This window comes from Pelophylax lessonae (assembly GCF_965119305.1).
Source record: "Pelophylax lessonae genome assembly, chromosome: 3".
NCBI classification, from domain to species: Eukaryota; Metazoa; Chordata; class Amphibia; order Anura; family Ranidae; genus Pelophylax; species Pelophylax lessonae.
Window position 1 is genome coordinate 34,296,117 of NC_138770.1, and position 13,891 is coordinate 34,310,007.

General features: G+C 44.0%; 1 protein-coding gene and 1 pseudogene across 2 annotated transcripts in view; both read right to left on the bottom strand.

The window, feature by feature from the left end:
• Positions 1-7,242, bottom strand: part of LOC309549957 — an 84,738-nt pseudogene extending 77,496 nt beyond the window's left edge. The window contains exons 1-3 of the transcript in view: positions 7,172-7,242; positions 5,982-6,006; positions 3,972-4,075 (exon numbers count right to left, since the gene is read on the bottom strand). The product of the transcript in view is annotated as an uncharacterized misc_RNA (transcript). The remainder of the gene's footprint in view (positions 1-3,971; positions 4,076-5,981; positions 6,007-7,171) is intronic.
• Positions 1-8,789, bottom strand: part of LOC309549955 (gastrula zinc finger protein XlCGF66.1-like) — a gene marked incomplete at its 3' end in the record, with an annotated part of 263,031 nt that extends 254,242 nt beyond the window's left edge. Inside the window, exon 1 of the mRNA XM_082250435.1 lies at positions 8,755-8,789. The remainder of the gene's footprint in view (positions 1-8,754) is intronic.
• Between the last annotated feature and the right edge of the window lie 5,102 nt (positions 8,790-13,891).

The following is a 13,891-nucleotide window of genomic DNA, read 5'->3' on the forward strand; positions in this document are numbered from 1 at the left end:
TTCCACCCTCCACCCACCATTTCTTAGTTCCACCCCTACCCACCTCCAAGCACCATTCCTTGGTTCCCACCTCCCAGTGCTGCCCATTTAAATAATACAGAACCAGGTATTTTGTGGTGCTGAGTAATTTTTTATGGAATTTGGTAACGATAACAAGAAAAACAGTAAAATAGATCCCCTAACAACAATGGACTACCCATAACAGAATCCCCCCCTGGCAAATAATAAACTACTGGCTGCAACAACAAGTTTCCCCACAGCCAGCATCAATAGACCCCCCTCCCAGCAACAACTGACCCCCAGAAATTTAAGACCCACCCCCCAGCAATAGTAGGTCCTCCACCAGCAATAACAGATCTCCTCAGCAACAAAAGACCCCCCTGCCAAAATAGATCCCCTTCATCTAAAATAGACCCCCCAGCAGCGAGCATCAATAGACCCTACAGCACCCCTTGCCATTACATAAAGTCAGTGCTAGAGGTGCCCTATTTGCAGTCACTCCTTATTATGCTGGAAAACCTCTTCCTCTTCATAAATGCCTAATCTGACATCCTGCAATGCAGGTAGAAGTGTCCCGGTTGGGACAAGGTGTTGACCACTAAGACATTCTGCTGCTCTGTCCTTCTGTTCACTTTGCACCCCTCTTCTAGAATGAGCTTCTAGCTTAACCACCATAAAGGTGACAGAAAATTCTGCTTTCGTCAGGTAGGCCACATGTTGTGTGCCTGAGATAGAGCTAGAACCGGATACAGACATTGGTGGTAAAACTGGGTCCTACTCTGGTACAAGAGACACATTGTCACTCCAAGGCTGAGTATTGAGCGGACCTTTGGCAGAGCCAATCTCCTGTGATTTAGAATTGGCTCCCTTTCTCCTGGTCTCCACCATAGCTACAAGTGAGGGTATCCCCCTGTGGGGTACTCATGGAATAGGGTGCAGGAGATAGGGTGCAGTGTGTCTAAAGGAGTATGCGGTAACCCAGGTGTTGACTGTCCTGCAACAAGTGGTGAAAGGGCACCGGAGTACCTTCAGGACTCTAGGTGGAAGTGGCATTAAAGGGTGTGACCAGTGGTGTGACCACCTGAGACTGAGCTCTGAATTTTAGCACCAAGTTTTAAAAGCTTACGCCGTAAGGGGAATACATTCCAGACTTAGTAATGTTTTATAGAGTAATGGTCAAAGTTACAGGGTGACCCTGTCTTATCTGTCCTGAATGCTGGACTGTATATAAGGTCCATGCTTTACTCGTCATGGTGGGCATACCCCCGAAGAGGTCCTCAGGGACTGGATTCCATAGTTATGAGGTTCCATAGTGATGAACTACAACCCTGGACCTGTATAGCACCCTGTGGCTAACTCAACACTTGTTAGTGCCATAGGGAGCACCTCATGCTGGATCCAATGCCTGAAACAACATTACAGGGCATTTCCAGAGTGTGGGGGTCTGAGTACAGCTCCCAAAGTTGCACCGATCCGGGTACACTGCTTCTGTGTAGACAGTAGAAGACAGCGAGGGCTGATTGAAGAATCAGAAGATAAAATAATAAAGAGGAAAATAATAAACCAGTGAAGATAACCTGCAAATATATCCCATTCTAGGTTGGTGCACATTATTCTGCTCACACAATCAGTGCAAGTCCAGCTGGTCACTGAGGCATCGAAAGAAACTTGAATGGACAACCATGCTCCAACAAAATACTCCTTTATTAGAATATATCCAGAAGTGACAACATGGCAGGAGAGATGAGACTGTCAACGCGTTTCACACTACAAGCATTTAGTCATAGCAAATCCGCCATACTGCTTTCTCTCTATTTAAATATACAACATCAATTACCATATTAATTAATATTTAAGCTGAACATCATAGACATGTGCAGAATGGAAACATTTGTTTTGTTTCAGATGAATCTGTTTAGTTATTCTATTTCGCTTTCTAGAATTCCTTTCATTTCACGCTTTGAGAACGAATGGAATTCTGATCGGTCGAGAAACGATCGACTGATTTGAACTCTGTGTGAAGAAATAGCCGGTAGTTAAGCAGGGGGCTGGGAAGCTGGCCACCCACATCCTTACCAACCATGACTCATCAGCTGTCAGTGGGCTTCCCCACTAACAGATGAATGGAAAGAAAAGAATGCCGGCATTGCCCAGCAATAGAAAAATGTTTAAAATAAATGGCGTGGGGTCCACCCAAAATCCATACCAGACCGTTACCTGAGCATGCAGTTCGGCAGGTCAGGAAAGGGGGACAACAAGTGCCCCCCCTCCTAAACCATACCAGGCCACCTGCCCTCAACATGGGGAAGGGGGGGGGGTGCTGGGGCAGCTCTCTTCCAGCCAGCCACCCACAGCCCCTGTGCCAGCCAGCCATCCACCACAGGGTGCCAGACAGCCACCGACCCACCACAGGGTGCCAGACAGCCAGCCACCCACAGGCCCTGTACCAGCCACCCACCCACTTCAGGGTGCCAGCCAGCCACACACCACAGCTTGCCAGACAGCCATCCACCCACCACAGGGTGCCAGCCAGCCATTAAGCATTATACAAATATTAACATGTTCAGTACCAGATTTGTGTCAAAAATTGTCTTCATTTTTCAAAACTTTAAATGTACAAAATATCGGCCGATACCAAACGTTGTGACCAAAATATCAGCATCAGCCCTGAAAAAAACATATCGGTCTATCCCTAACCGAAGGGTCTGGTATGGAAAGGGGGAGGGGAGCACGCCGTTTTGTTCTATTGCCAGGCAATGCCAGCATTCTTTTCTTTCCATTCATCTGTCAGTGGGGAAGCCCGCTGACAGCTGATGAGTCATGGTTGGTAAGGATGCGGGCGGCCGGCTTCCCGGCTTGCTGCTTAACAACCAGCTATTTCTTCACACAGAATTTGCATCGGTCGATCATTTTTTTTGACTGATCGGAATTTGAATCGTTCTGAAAAGTTGGGATTTGTTACAAAATGAATAAACAAAACAAATTTTAACAGATTTCAACAAAATTCATTACAATTTCATTTGGAAGATTTGTATACATCCGAATCTAGGAATAACCAAAGATTTGTCGGAATTTGTATTCGCACAGAAATTAATTTCACGTGTCTAACACTTAATGGCCCCCCCGCTAACAGCTGGGCTCCCAGCCAATGCAAATGGCTGCCGTAGGCAGGGCCCACTCTCCAGGCATGGATCCTCTACATATGAGTGCCATAACACCACCCTGCTGATAGCTGGGGACTCAATGACCACTCGGGACATCCTGGAAGACTTCTGGATACCAAAGGAAGCTCCTGACATCCCGCACAGCTGCCCAGCACCAGACCCGCCCACCAATACTTCCAATAGGTAGGAAAACTTCATACAAAAATGGTCCTATAAGTGAGGAGGACAAAAAAGGAATGCAGCCATTGGCTTATCCTGAACATTTATGGGGGTAGGGTCTTATGGGGGAGGAACGAGGGAGGGGCTACCCAAACGTATGCTGCCATGGACATCTTTCAGGAAAGCACACTATGGCCACCAGATGGAACTGACCATTATAGGAAATCCCAATTCACCTTGACTGGGGGAATGCGGGTCACATTTCATGAACACATTTATAACAACCAGATCTGTAAGTGTTTGTGAAATCTTCCCGCACAAAATGCACTCAGCCAATGAAAGGTAAGGACTCCATTTTTATTTTTCTCCTGCTATCAATAGCCAACACAGGACGACACTTCATCCATGTCTTTGGTGATCTCTGATCTCCTTATGAAGCGTTTCTTACATGATGAAGATCAGCCATGTAGTATATCTGAGGTGTATATCAGGGTGTGCATCTTTCCCACATGTCCACCAACATTCATATAGAAGACATTTCCCGCACTCAAGGCACTAATACACCTCCAGGGTTGCGTGGGACCCCTGATGTACAGGAAGACAGTGCTTCAGTAAGGAACATTCCCCTCACTCAGGACAGGAATACACCTTCTCACCCGTGTGAGATCTCTGATGTCTGTTAAGATTGGACTTATCCGAAAAACATTTCCCGCACTCAGGACAGGAATACGGCTTCTCCCCGTGTGAGATCTCTGATGTGTGGAAAGATGGGACTTCTGTGCAAAACATTTCCCTCACTCAGTACAGGAAAGTGGCTTCTCCCCTGTGTGAGATCTCTGATGTCTATAAACATGGGACTTGCGTGCAAAAAAATTTCCCGCACTGAGGACAGGAATACAGCTTCTCCCCCGTGTGAGATCTCTGATGTCTGTAAAGATGGGACTTCAATGAAAAACATTTCCCGCACTCAGAACAGGAATATTGCTTCTCACAAGTGTGCAATCTCTGATGTGTGGAAAGAGCTGACTTCTCTGAAAAACATTTCCCGCACTCAGAACAGGAATACGGCTTCTTACCAGTGTGCAATCTCTGATGTGTGGAAAGAGTGGACTTCAATGAAAAACATTTCCCGCACTCAGAACAGGAATACGGCTTCTCACCAGTGTGCAATCTCTGATGTGTGGAAAGAACGATCTTATGTGAAAAACATTTCCCGCACTCAGGACAGGAATACGGCTTCTCACCAGTGTGAGATATCTGATGAACGAAAAGAGTGGACTTATCTGAAAAACATTTCCCGCACTCAGGACAGTAATACGGCTTCTCACCAGTGTGCGATCTCTGATGCACGGAAAGAGTGGACTTCGCTGAAAAACATTTCCCGCACTCAGGACAGGAATACGGCTTCTCCCCTGTGTGAGATCTCTGATGTTTGTAAAGATTAGGCTTCTGTGGAAAACATTTCCCACACTCAGGACAGGAATACGGCTTCTCACCATAGTGCAATCTCTGATGATTGGAAAGAGTGGACTTCTCTGAAAAACATTTCCCGCACTCAGAACAGGAATATGGCTTTTCCCCCGTGTGAAATCTCTGATGTCTTGAAAGAGTGGATTTCTGTGAAAAACATTTCTCGTACTCAGGACAGGAATACGGCTTCTCACTTGTTTGAGATCTTTTATGCACATTAAGCCTGCATTTAAAACGGAAACACTTCCCGCACTCAGTACAGGAGAATCTCTTATCTGCTGTAAGGATGGCACCGTCCCTCACAGTCTGAGGTTCCTCAGGATATGAGGAATACGATGGTCCGGCACTGTCCCTCACAGTCTGAGGATCCTCAGGATAAGAGGAATACGATGGTCCATCTACACTGTGTGGTGCCGGATGGACATTTGAGGTAGCCGGGTTTTCTCCTGGACTATACTGTGTGATGTCCTCATCTTCTACTTTACAGTCTGGAGACAAAGTGAGACAATCCTCTGAGGTTTTCCTCATCTCCCGTCCATGTACTAAAATAGAAATACAACGATTATTACTAGACATCAGCAGATTGGTTCCTCTAACCAACCAAGATGAAGACTGGACTGATCCTGAAGACCACCATCATTGGGTTACTGACTCCTCCCTCATTATCACTTTCTGTTTAAGGTTCCAAAGTTGGAGGATGTTATCACTAGAGTTGAGCGGACACCTGGATGTCCGTGTTCAGCGGGTTCGGCCGAACTTGAAAAAAAGTCCGGGTTCGTGTCCCGGACTTTTTCCGAACTTTACCCGGACACCGAACCCCATTGAAGTCAATGGGGACCCGAACTTTCAGGCACTAAAATGGCTCTAAAACACCAATGGAAAGGGCTAGAGTGCTGCAAATGGCAGCAAAACGTAGTTAAGAGCATGGCAAGTGCTCTGCAAACAAATGTGGATAGGGAAATAACTTAAAACAACAAAAAAAAAACAGAAAAATAAAACAATTTTCTTCATCTGTGAAGGACGAGACCCATATGGAGTAGGAGGGAGGTTGAGGTGGCGGTGGATGTGGCGGTGTAGGTGGAAGCGGCGGTGGAGGAGGACGAGGTAGCCAACACTGCTTTTTTTCAGTCATTTTAAATGACTGTAATGACGGTAATGTTGTAGGACTAGATCTAACCACCCTCTTACAGCACACTTCACCCCATTCCTTAGACTATAAAGGTTAAGAGAAAATCATTGTAAATAAATGTAATGATTTTCAAGAGGGGATTGAAAGAAGAATTTTAGCAAGAGTTCTTCTTTATTAGTTTGTCTGAGCAATAGTTCAACCATTTTGATTCTCTAGCCGACATTTTATGAACATTGAAATAATAAGTGTATTTCTCATGTATTTTGCTTTGAACGAAATAGAATTATTAGTGAGAACTGTCTGTACTTTAATCTGGCCCTTATCTTTGTCTTTCCCGACAAACAATAGCTGTACAGTTTGCATACAGCTTGTTTCTGGTGGGAAACAAGACTAAATTATTCTTTCTTCTTTGTGTAGAAAATCACTAATGATACAAATGTATATTCTTGGAAACATGTCAAGGAGGTGTATCTGTATTCCTATCGTTCTTATGTTCTGAAAAAGTTTTACCTTATAAGCTGTGTGAAAATACATTTCTAGTCAAGGTTCTCAGAGTCCGTCAGATACATTACCCTTTCAGAGGCCCCTTAAAGTCTTCCAGCTTCACTAAACCCTCACATCCCCTCAGCTCCTCTACTTCCCTCAGTATTTTCCTCCCTCTGACAACAATGATGGAACATATTCTTCATGGCAGGCTGGGGAATGTTTTCTTCCTCCTGACCAGCAATGTAAGGGGCTTCATACTCCTGACCCCTGCACTCCATCATTGTGTTGGCTGCATATTGTAATGATTGCCCATTTGCTGCCTGTGTTGTGTAAAAATTGCCTTTTGTAGGCCATGTTCAAATTGGCACGTGCCCGATCCCGCCAGGAAGCCGACACTGCAGTCCGCTAATCACAGGCAGTAAACATTTTCTGATATGTGCAGCTGCAAACTCGAACACACCCAAGTCCATCTCTAGTCAGGATGGTCATTGTCTTGTCTATTTCTTGTCAGTGCTGTTTGTTTAGAGGACCATATTACTAGAATTTATCTCCAAAATTAAGAGAATGTTCCGGCCCCCAAAGTGGGGAAATGATCTTACCCTGAAGGGGTTAATCTAGGTTTCCACACTATATATGTGTGTATCATAATCTGCTGGAGATAAAGGATGTCACAGTGTTTACGACATCTGGGCCCCGTGGATTGATTTTGCTGCATCGGATGACTACAGTCGCCTGATGAACACATAGTCTGATCTGTACTTACCACACCCTGCTTGCATCTCGGTTGTCCTCCGGAGGAGTGCGCCCACACTCCTCTCTTCCTTCCTTCCCCATTTCCTGTTTCCCTTATGCTCTCCACTCTTACTTGCTTTCTCTACCCTCCTATCCCCTCTTTCTGCCCTCTTTCTGCCACTGCTCCCTTCACATGTTGTCTCACAACGCTCCTGGCGCATGCCACCCCCATCTCTCTTTCCATAATCTCCCTTCCCCCCTACCTCCTGTTAACTACCGTACCCATGCTTAGCGAGGGCCGGTCCATACGCGTGTGTGGACGGTGCTCCTCCGGTTCTGGACACAGCGTGTTCCCCTTGGGGGTGTCCGTTCCGGGGGTGCTCCATCCAAGACTGCCACCTTCTTGCCTCCTGACCGCCCCATCCATATATGTCCCCAGTTAGAGGGGTCGGAATTTTTTCCCTTCCTCATTACTGCTCTATCCAGTGGATTCCCGATACCCCGTATGATAAAACTTAACCTCAGCACACACTGGTTTGGGCCCATGTGGCTGGGGTTTATACCCGAGCCGCATCGGCCCTCCAAATCTGCATTGTTATACTGAATCCCTTGCCATATATTCTACTTGGCAGGGTCAATATTGACTTGTTTATATCTCAGTACTTATCACAGATGGCATCTTTCTGCTCCTAGATATGGTCTATGGTGCTTTTGGATGTGTGCTATTATTTGTATTTGTAACTGCTGACTGTGCTATAATGTCATCACTTGTTATTGTTCATTTTTATTCTTCTCAATAAAACGTTTATTAAAAAAAAAAAAAAAAAAAAAAAAAAAAAACCTCCCCCACCACCATCACCACCGTTTAATAATATATTGTTATTTTATCTCTAATTACATCGACCTCCTGAATGGGATATACAGTATATGTGCACATATAAACATCTTAGGCTGATTAGCTAAACTATTGTGTGGTACACCTAACATTAAACTAAACATTACTAGCAGGAAAAACATAGTGCTGATAAATGTCTTTCTTTTTATTATGTTGATATTTTATTGACCATGCCAGACACAACCACATCTATTCCAGCAAAGCAAATTGTGCAGTGGAAGACAAAACCAACTGTTCTGCAAATTTATTTATTTTCCTTCTCTTCCCCTTTGTAAATAATTGTGTTTCCAGAGTTATTACCATCCTACTGGCTGCCATTTTATTGCTTAGCCAATAATTGCTTATTCTCGCTGTTTTATTACTCACATTAGAAAACAACAAGGCTTTCAATTATGAGTGGCTAACTCACTTAGCTAGTAATTATAAACATTTGAGGTCTGGTTCTTACGAAACACTTTGTTTGGAAGCAATCTATACTTTACTGTGTTATTTAATTTATAGAAAATGATCAATCATCAAACACCTATCATATGCTTTTGCTTTCTTTTCTTTGTGAATTCTTTTTTTCACCAAATAAAACACAAATTTGGATGCCTGTTAATTTTCAGGTTCAACAACAAAAAAAAAAAAGATGTCACTGTGACTATGGAGGAAGAGGACGGACATGACGGGGGGGGGGGGGGGTTTCTGGATGTAAATAGAAAATAAGATCTTATTACCTCCTCTGCTGTTTCTTCCAGCAATGTCTCCTCTCTACTTCCTCCTGACTCACCTCTCACCCAGAACTTCCTGTCTGTATCTGACATCACTTCCTGTCTGTATTCCATAGAGACTTCCTGTCTGGGTAGAAGTGATATCACCACCTTGTGGAGCTCAGAGGAACTGCAGCCCTGAGAACCGTCTCGCAGTGTGAACACGGCCTTGTGCTGTGTGTGTATGTACTGTATACTGATCAGCCATAACATTATGAGCACTGACAGGTGAAGTGAATATTATAGATTATCTGTACAAAAAAAAATAAACACAAAAGACAAAAAGTTTTTGACAAGTCCTTTATTAAAAAATAAAATAAAAAAAATAGTGTTCCTCGATGTAAATCCATCGTTAGACACGACGCCCGCCGCACCCGAAAAATAGAAAAAAAATTCAAAGACGCTTCGCCTCTTCTAAGGCATCCCGCTCTTGAGTTTTGACAGCGGTTTTATAGGCAAGGGGCGGGGCCACCCGGTTATGTCACCCGGTGTCACCGCCCCCATCTGTCGTCATGTTACTCACCATGTTGAGGGAAAACGGCCTGGTGAGGGGGGGACGCTTGCTAGTCCCCCCCTATCCTGGCCTGCCAGGCTGCATGCCCAGGTAAGCGTCTGGTATGGATTTTGGGGGGACCCCACATCATTTTTTTTTTTTACTTTTGTTGCCAGCAATTTTTTCTTTTTTAATTCAGCTGTTTTGTTTTTTTTAATTTTGACCTGGTATGGACTGGGGGGGACCCCACGCCATTTTTTTTTCATGTTTTTTTTATCCGTATTCCCGGGACCCGATAATACAGTACATCCACAAGCAAGTTTAAATGACATTTTTTCCTTTAGAAATGTCAGTATTGCTGCAGCAGGCTCCATACATCGTACAGATGTGCCACTTTACAGGCACATTAAGGGGACCCCCCCCCCCCAGGCATGATATTTAAAATATTTTTTTCATTTTTATTGTTTTACTTTAAGCATTATTAAAAACATTGCTCGTGTAAAATTGATTGTTTTAAAAAAATGTTTTTTTTTGCATGGAAACATGTCCCCAAGTGCAGTACCCGGGTCCCCATACACTTTATAGTAATAACTTACATATAAGCCTTTAAAATGAGGACTTTTCATTTTTATTTTTTGTGTCCCATAGACTTTAATAGCGTTTGCATGTTCACTAGAACTTTTTTCCTGTTCCAGATGTTCTGATGCGAACCGAACTGGGGGGGTGCTGGGCCAATCACTACTGATGATAATAACATCTGTTTAGAGTATCACAATCTATAGTAGTCATTGCTGGTCAAGGAGCATCTAGGCCCTAAGTACATATCCTGAGCCTATATTCCCAGAGTCTGTGTGTTTTGGGGAGACATGAACTTGAATCAGAAACAAGACAACTCCAAGAGTCCCCCAGACATACACCTTCCAAAGAGTAAGAGTAGTGTTGTCTTAAAGGCCAGGGCCCATATTCAGTGGGTAAGAGGCCACCCCGCAGTCCCCTCGAAAAGCCCCTGTCCTGCCTGTGTCTGTCACATTTGTCCCTCATCAAAAGTCGACTAACAAGGTTCCAGACCTTCACCTGGTCTGGACATGCGTTAGTCAGGCAGAGTGATGGTCCACGTGATTTCCGTTCTTGGCTGCAGATAATAGTTGTCCTCACTAGGTATGGGGCAGAGTTGACTCCCTGCCCTGTTGCCAGCACTTTAGCTGGGTGGTTTTTACCATTCTGGAGCTCAGTCTGCTGCTGGGAAGAGGGTCCGACTGCCCTGGCTCACTGAAGATGTGGAGATATAGATGCTAGTAGGGTTGAGCGAACACGGACTGTATTATTCGTGTTCGTACCGAATAATTGGTTTTTTGTTACCCGAACACGGACCCAAAAACTTTACTGTATATTCGGGTAAAAATCCGTGTTCGGTCCTTTTATTTCTGGGTTTTGCATGCATTGGCGCGCTTTTCATGGCAGGCTTTCAACAGCCAATCAACAAGCGTTTAACTGGTGTGCCTTAAGCCATCCCTGTAATGCCTACAAATGTATTAGTAGCTGTGATTGGCCATCTGAAGCATGTGACCAAGTCTTTATAAGTTCAAAGCAGCGCCGCTGTGGCATCATTCTGCTGTTTAGTTCAGGGACAGAGCACACATCAACGTGCTGGCTGCTGATTAGGGACAGACAGGCAGGCAAAACTCATTTGTGTCTGCATTGAATTGAGGGACAGGTCTGAGTGTGTTAGGCAGGGCGAGTTGTAGGCATTTTAGGGAGAGAGTCTGCTGATTTTGAGGGTCAGACAGTGTGTTCTACAATCGATATTGCTATGTGGGGTGGGGTTTGCAGTGAGTCAGTGACCCGATCTACGATCTTATCAATCCTTTTAGGGAGAGAGTCTGCTGATTTTTAGGGTCAGACAGTGTGTTCTACAATCGATATTGCTGTGTGGGGTGGGGTTTGCAGTGAGTCAGTGACCCGATCTACGATCTTATCAATCCTTTTAGGGAGAGAGTCTGCTGATTTTTAGGGTCAGACAGTGTGTTCTACAATCGATATTGCTGTGTAGGGTGGGGTTTGCAGTGACCCGATCTACGATCTTATCAATCCTTTTAGGGAGAGGCTGGAGATAGGCAGGTGTCAGTGGTCCACATCCATTTTGCTGTGTGTGGGGTGCAGTGAACACAATCTTTTTGGGGTGCAGTGAACACAATCTTTTTGGGGTGCAGTGAACACAATCTTTTTTGCCCACTGAGGAGGAGGGAGAAGAGTATTTTTCTATCAGTCACTGTGTGCAGCGTTTTTCCTTCCGCTGTGCTGTGCTGACTCTGATCATACACTGCTGTGTTCAGTGTTCAGTTCACATGTGCTATTATTGAGTGGTTTCAAAAATCATACACTTTTTTCTATTCCACTATTCAATATACAGCCTTGGGTTAAAAAAATAAAATTGTGGCCTGCAGCAGAGCTGAATGATATTTGGGTTTTTTGGGGTTCTTGGGGTTCATCACATACTTCTGAAGATTTGAGGGTGCTGCCTGTTCCAAACTCCTCCTACTCCTCATCCAGCCTTTTAGGGGTACAAACAATAGTAATTGGGGCCTAGTGTGCTTCTGTACGTGTGAGATACATACACTTTTTTTGATCATATTTTCTATTCCGCTATTCAATAAAAACCTTTGGGGATCCGTTAAATTGCGGGATAGTCTGTGTTGGTACGTGTGAGATCCACCTTTCCAAGTTTTTGGGGTTCATCTCATACTTCTGAAGATTTGAGGGTGCTGCCTGTTCCAAACTCCTCCTACTCCTCATCCAGCCTTTTAGGGGTACAAACAATAGTAATTGGGGCCTAGTGTGGTTTTGTACATGTGAGATACATACACTTTTTTTGATCATATTTTCTATTCCGCTATTCAATAAAAACCTTTGGGGAACAGTTAAATTGCGGGATAGTCTGTGTTGGTACGTGTGAGATCCACCTTTCCAAGTTTTTGGGGTTCATCTCATACTTCTGAAGATTTGAGGGTGCTGCCTGTTCCATACTCCTCCTACTCCTCATCCAGCCTTTTAGGGGTACAAACAATAGTAATTGGAGCCTAGTGTGGTTTTGTACGTGTGAGATACATACACTTTTTTTGATCATATTTTCTATTCCGCTATTCAATAAAAACCTTTGGGGAACAGTTAAATTGCGGGATAGTCTGTGTTGGTACGTGTGAGATCCACCTTTCCAAGTTTTTGGGGTTCATCTCATACTTCTGAAGATTTGAGGGTGCTGCCTGTTCCATACTCCTCCTACTCCTCATCCAGCCTTTTAGGGGTACAAACAATAGTAATTGGAGCCTAGTGTGGTTTTGTACGTGTGAGATACATACACTTTTTTTGATCATATTTTCTATTCCGCTATTCAATAAAAACCTTTGGGGAACAGTTAAATTGCGGGATAGTCTGTGTTGGTACGTGTGAGATCCACCTTTCCAAGTTTTTGGGGTTCATCTCATACTTCTGAAGATTTGAGGGTGCTGCCTGTTCCAAACTCCTCCTACTCCTCATCCTGCCTTTAGGGGTACAAACAATAGTAATTGGGGCCTAGTGTGCTTCTGTAGGTGTGAGATACATACACTTTTTTTGATCATATTTTCTATTCCGCTATTCAATAAAAACCTTTGGGTATCAATTAAATTGCGGGATAGTCTGTGTTGGTACGTGTGAGATCCACATTTCCAAGTTTTTGGGGTTCATCTCATACTTCTGAAGATTTGAGGGTGCTGCCTGTTCCAAACTCCTCCTACTCCTCATCCAGCCTTTTAGGGGTACAAACAATAGTAATTGGGGCCTAGTGTGGTTTTGTACGTGTGAGATACATACACTTTTTTTGATCATATTTTCTATTCCGCTATTCAATAAAAACCTTTGGGGATCAGATAAATTGCGGGATAGTCTGTGTTGGTACGTGTGAGATCCACCTTTCCAAGTTTTTGGGGTTCATCTCATACTTCTGAAGATTTGAGGGTGCTGCTTGTTCCAAACTCCTCCTACTCCTCATCCTGCCTTTTAGGGGTACAAACAATAGTAATTGGGGCCTAGTGTGGTTTTGTACGTGTGAGATACATACACTTTTTTTGATCATATTTTCTATTCCGCTATTCAATAAAAACCTTTGGGGATCAGTTAAATTGCGGGATAGTCTGTGTTGGTACGTGTGAGATCCACCTTTCCAAGTTTTTGGGTTCATCTCATCCTTTTAGATTGTAAGCTCTAACGAGCAGGGCCCTCTGATTCCTTTTGTTCCAAATTGTAGTGTAACTGTAATGTCTGCCCTCATTTTGTTAAGCGCTGCGCAAACTGTTGGCGCTATATAAATCCTGTATAATAATAATAATAATACTTCTGAAGATTTGAGGGTGCTGCCTGTTCCAAACTCCTCCTACTCCTCATCCAGCCTTTTAGGGGTACAAACAATATTAATTGGGGCCTAGTGTGGTTTTGTACGTGTGAGATACATACACTTTTTTGGATCATATTTTCTATTCCGCTATTCAATAAAAACCTTTGGGGATCAGTTAAATTGCGGGATAGTCTGTGTTGGTACGTGTGAGATCCACCTTTCCAAGTTTTTGGGGTTCATCT